We start from the raw sequence: 6000 nt of genomic DNA on the forward strand, positions 1-6000 counted from the left end.
AGGGTCCTGGGCTGGGGGCTCAGGAGCTGGGCAGAAGGCAACATCCCCCACCTGGGCAAGCTCTGCTTTTCTTGGCATCTTTTGGTGCCTCAGTGGGTTTGGGGTGAGCAGAGCACATTTGGACTCTCATTAAAAGCACCTGTTTGGTTTTATTTTTAGCTTGAGCCAGTGATAGAAAATGGTAAAGCAAAAAAAAAAAAAAAAAATTCAGACTACTAAGAGAGAGGTGCTCAGAGGAGAACCACTCTCTGCCAGGGAAGCTGATGTTTTTGATGTTTTGAGGAGTAAATCTGTAGGCTGGAAGCTTTCCTGGTTGCTTTAGGAAGTTCAGCTCTTGCTGAGGGATGTGAAGCCTTGCTCCCCAGATCCTGGGCTTCTCCTCTTTGTCCCTCCTGGAGATGTTCTCCATTTGAGACCTGGTTCCCAAGAGCCTTTCCCAGCTGCTCACCTTCCAGCTTAGAATTATAGAACTGCACTGGTTGAAAAAAGACCTTTAAGAGGCATCAAACCCAACCAGTAACCCAGCACCACCAAGGCCAAACCTCAAACCCTCAGCTCCACATCTCCATTGAAACCCTTCCAGGGGTGGGGACTCCACCACTTTTTTTTTTGGGCAGCTTTTTGATCATCCAACAGCACCAGGGGCAAATTTGGGGATGGAGGATGGAGAATAACCCCCTCCTGGCCAAGTGGCATGGGATGATGGAGCCTCTGCCCCTTCCTTGGCCTGGCACAGAGCTTGGTGAAGCTGGGCAGCCTCATCCTTCCCCACAGTTTTTCTGCATTTGCATTGATGCAAATCTTCCTCCTGATTATCCCAAAAAATCTTGAGCTTCATAGAATGCTTCAGGCTGGAAAGGACCTTAAAAATCAAGCTCCAACCCCCCTGCCAGGGCAGGGACACCTCCCAGCAGGCTGCACAAATGTCCCCACTGGTTTCTTCTCCTTCTGGGCTCCAGTGAGGGGAAGTTGTGCAGCCAAGGGCATCTGAAAAGCACAAATTGCTTTCTGCCACTATTGGATTGCTCAGTAACCATTTGCTTAGGGCAATTACCACTAATTATTTAACAGAATTGGAAAAGCAGAAAAAAAATAATCTATAAAGGGTACTAGGGACACATTACTGTGGGATAATGGGATGTTACAAGATAGACAAGAAATACTCAGCTCTAAATGTGTCTGTGTGGATGGAAAAAAAAAAGAAATATGCTTTTTATCTTTAATTATTTTTTTTTTTTGCTCCTTGTGATATTCATTAAAAAAAAACCTAAATACAGAAGCACATCACATAAAGCATAAAATAGAGTTTGGTCTGATATTTATTTACAGAGTTAGCTTTTCTTGCAGATTTCCAAAGTACATAAAGTGCATCTAATTTTACTCCCCCCAGATACATACACGAGGTTCTGGCTCAGCTAAAATTAGCTGTGTTGTTGGTTTTTTTTTTTTTCTTCTTCCAGACCATCTGTAGATGAGATTTTATCTTGGAATAGCATGGAATGACTTCCCTCATCCCCTCTGAGGGGGCAGGAAGGAGAAATTTTCCCCTCCCTGAGCCTGTGGAGTGGATTTTTCTCTCTCTCCTGCTCAGGTTTCAGCTGCCCTTCTGCCAAATGACCCCAAGTCAGACTTTGGGGGGGTTGTGACTTTTTTTTTTTCTTGTCCTTGCACTTTTTTTATCTGCACAAGGAATGTCATTTAGATCCCTGGCTGCAGTGAGGATCCTATCAGCACCAAAGCAGTATTGATGCATTGGAATAAAAACCCAAACAATTGCTTGGATTTGATTTAGACCTAAGAAATTCCTACCTCTTATTTCATGTCTGGTTACTTTCCATTTCTTTGGTTGCTGGTGTTAAAAACAGCAAACCCTGGGCTGAAATGTGGCCTTGAAAATATTGTCAATTTACTGAAAATCAGCCCTGTTGGGTATTTGTGGGTGGCACAGGGCCCAGAGAAGCAGGAGGGTCTAGAAAGGATCATGCTTATTATTTTGTTGCTATTATTTACTATTATTATTATTATTTACTATTATTATTATTTACTATTATTATTTTTATTTTATTATTTGTAGTGTTTTCTGTTGAAAAACTACTCCCCCAAGGTTTTTAAGCATTAATTACAACTTTTCCTTGTTATAATTAAAATTCTCATCCCACCCATTTGCATTTCTTGGAGTCCTTTAGGAGAACAAGCAAATTCTCCTGTTGGTAGTGGATGGAATGGAGGCAGCAGAGTGCAATGGGGGTTATTTGGGGATATTTGGGGATATTTGGGGATATTTGGGGATATTTGGCTCCTCCAGGGGGATGTTTGGTTTTTGCCAAGGCAGGGAGTCAGATCAGATGAGGGGTCTGAGGGCAGAGGTCCCCTTGACAGCAGCCACCTTGCTGGCCAAGTTTTGTTTGCTGAGCTCTGTTTTTAATGCAGGTGGAGATCCTGATTGCTGGGCCAGAACTGCTACAAAAAACCCCTCTAACCATGACAATAATCTTTATTTACCCACCAGACTTCCAATCCCATGGATCCCCATTACCTTGGCTTGACTTCCAAGCACTCCCATAGAGTTGAACCCACAGAACTGTTCCCAGGTGACACCACCTCCTTTATCACTGAATCCCAGCCTGCTTTTTGGGTTGGGATGGATCTAAAAGACCATCCAGTCCCAACCCCCTGCCATGGGGGACACTTCCCAGCAGCCCAGGTTGCTCCAAGCCCCATCCAACCTGGGCTGGAAGAGGGATGGAGCATCCACAGCTCCTCTGAGCATCCAGGGGTTCATTCCTTGAGTTGAATTTTATTCAGAATCTGTTCCCATTTTTCATCTCTGTGTCCTGTGTCTGTGTCCCAGGTCCAGGGCAGAGCTGGCAGAGGGAAGTGGGATGGCTGGAGCAGGAGAAAGGAGCAATGGAAGGAGTTGGGCTGAACATTTGGCACCTCTCCTGGGAACGTTTGGTGAGATTGAGAAGTCCTTGGCAAAGGGGTTTAGCAACAGAAAATTGATTTATTTGTTAAAAAAAAACCAAAACCTATAATTAGAGATTTAATCCAACCACTTGGTGGTATCAGGTATTTCCTAGATGGCTGGAACAGGAGAAAGGAGCAATGGAAGGAGTTGGGCTGAACACCTGGCACCTCTCCTGGGAAAGTTTGGTGAGATTGAGAAGTCCTTGGCAAAGGGGTTTAGCAACAGACAATTGATTTATTTGTTAAAAAAACCCCACAACCTATAATTAGAGATTTAATCCAACCACTTGGTGGTATCAGGTATTTCCTAGGTGGCCCTGTCAGATGCTGTTGGGTGTCAGAATGCTGCAGGAAGTTGAATCAAAGCAACTAAACTACCAAAAAAAAAAAAAAAAAAAAAAAGAAAACTGAAATGTTAAAACTCTTGGATGGGATTCAGCTCCCTGAGAGTGAGACTCTGAAGTGCTTTTTATAACCTCCTGCTTCACTGTCTTTCATATTGACTCACACCATTATGCAAATGCCATAAATTGCAATAAAATCAATTAAAGTGCTATCGAGCCTCATAAAAATATCTACCCATTAGTTTGCTGCTGAGACAGGATTTCTGCTCCTGCTTTCTTAGGGCCAAGGCAGAGGAGGAGCAAGAAGCAGAGCAGGGGTGGTGGGGAACCTCCTCCCCATCCTGCAAAAAGGCCAAATCCTGCCCAAATCCTTCAGCTGGGGTTTTGTGGAGGGGATTCCAAGGACCAGGATTTCCAGCTTTGCTCCAAAACCCAACCTTTGCCTCCTCTCACCATGAAACTGGACTCCAAGGAAAGGAGGCTGAGAGGCAACTGGAGAGAAAATGTTGGCAAAGAAGTAAGTTTTTAATGTTGGTGTTTGCTGGAGGATTGTAGCTTGGGTTTGTTTGATCTGTTTCTGTGGTACTTTTGGCATAGAGAGCCCTGATTATTTTGCTAAAGTGTTGGAGTTTTATCTTCCAGCCTGGGGAAAGCAAACTGTACCCACAAAAAAAAAAAAAAAAGAAAAAAGAAAAAAAAGAAAAAAAAAAGAAAAAAGAAAGCAGAAAAAGAAAGAAGAAAGAAAAAAAAGAAAAAAAAGAAAAAAGAAGAAAAAAAAAGAAAGGAAAAAGAAAGAAGAAAGAAAAAAAAGAAAAAAGAAGAAAAAAAAAGAAAGGAAAAAGAAAGAAGAAAGAAAAAAAAAGAAGAAAAAAGAAGAAAAAGAAAGAAGAAAGAAAAAAGGAAAAAGAAGAAAAAGTAAAGAAGAAAGAAAAAAAAGAAAAAAGAAAAAAAAGAAAGAGGAAAAAGAAAGAAGAGAGAAAAAAAAAGAATAAAAAAGAAAAAAGAAAGAGGGAAAAAAAGAAGAATGAATTAAAGAAAAAAGAAAAAAGATAGAAAAGATAAAAGAAAAAAGAAAAAAGGAAAAAAAGAAAAAAAGAAAGAGGAAAAAGAAGAAAGAAAAAAGAAAAAAGAAAAAAGGAAAAAAGAAAAAAGGAAAAAAAGAAAAAAGAAAAAATAGAAAAAAGAGAGAAGAAAGAAGAAAGAAAAAAGAGAAAAAAGAAAAGAAGAAAAAAGATAAAAAAGATTAAAAAAAAAAGAAAAAAAAGAAAAACCAGAAAAAAAGAAAAAAGAAAGAGGAAAAAAAAAAAAGAGAGAGAGAGGGTTTAAAAGGTTGCTGAACAGGGACTGAGTTCTGCCATTTTCAGCCTGGGAAGATGAACATTTTTTCCTGCAAAACACGAGGTCTCCACTGGAACAGCACAGAAATGATGCAGGAAATCCCTGCAGAGCAGAACTGGTGCCATTTTCCTCTGCAAATGAGGTTTTCATGGACATAGCTGGTACCTGAGCTCAAAGAGATCCCTTAGATTCAGTGTTGCTGGGATAAGAAAGGGAGCTTGGGTTTATTTTAATGTTTTGAAAATCTAATCATGGTAGGTTTGGAGCTCCCACCCAAAAAAAAAAAAAAAAAAAAGAGGAAAAATAGGATGAAGGGAGGTTTATGTAAAATCCATGCTTGCTCCTAATGTCAGAACTGAGTTGTGTCATTCTCAGAGTGCCATCTCCAGGTATTTAATTTAATGTATCTTAATTTAATTTAATGTACCTATATTGTTGGATACAACCTTGGCTTCTTTGGACTTAATGGGAATGTCCCAGGCCTGACCCATCTGAAGGGTGGTTTAGAAGAAAGTGCAATTGCACCATAAATAATTCACTTTGGTGCCTTGGCTGTAGCCCTTTTAATACCCCATAAACTCAAATGTACCATGCTATTTCTCTCCCTTCCAAACTGCTCTCCCAGGGCCAACAAATGGAACAGCACCAGCAGCACAAATGCTGTGGAGAGACCCAGGAAATCACAGAGCTCCCCACATGTGCTGGGTTTTTCTGCTTGGAAAAAAATTAAAAAAAAAAAAAAATTCCTCAGGTGAAACACAGCTTGTTCCTTTGCTTCTTTGTAAGAGGCAGTGGACATTAAAGTTCATTAAAGTTTTTTAATGTCTTTGCCAGTGTCACCAGGGCTGAGGCAAGGGTTTTTTTTTTTTTCTGTGGGTGGTCAGAAAAATGGATGCTGCTGCTCTGGGGAAAAAAGGAGGTGGTCCAAGGAGGTGGTGATGGGAATCTGTCCTTGGCTGGATAATTTGTGGCTGATCAGCTCTGAAGTGCTGGTCTGATGAGTCTGGCAGAATTCTGGGGGAATGGGGGATGCTGAGTGGTTCAGACAAAAGATACAGCCCTGTTTATCAGGCTGCCAGTGTCCTCCCCCATCCCAAATGGACATTTTGGGGTGATCAGACTCTGAGGGTGTTAAACCCAGCTCAGCAAGGGTCGTGGGAAGAGAAAGAAGAGCTCAGGCTCTGAGGTGCTGTTTGCACAAGCAGCCTTTGCCCAGCTACTTTGGGTTTGGTTAAAAAATAAAGTGAGGTTCAGCACCACCCCTCTCTGCAGACCCCAAAATTCTCACTGGGACCTGGTTTCTCCTCACTTCTCTTTTCCTTCTCTCACCTTGGGTTGGTGAAGATATTTC

Source organism: Heliangelus exortis, chromosome 15 (genome assembly GCF_036169615.1).
Source record: "Heliangelus exortis chromosome 15, bHelExo1.hap1, whole genome shotgun sequence".
NCBI classification, from domain to species: domain Eukaryota; kingdom Metazoa; phylum Chordata; class Aves; order Apodiformes; family Trochilidae; genus Heliangelus; species Heliangelus exortis.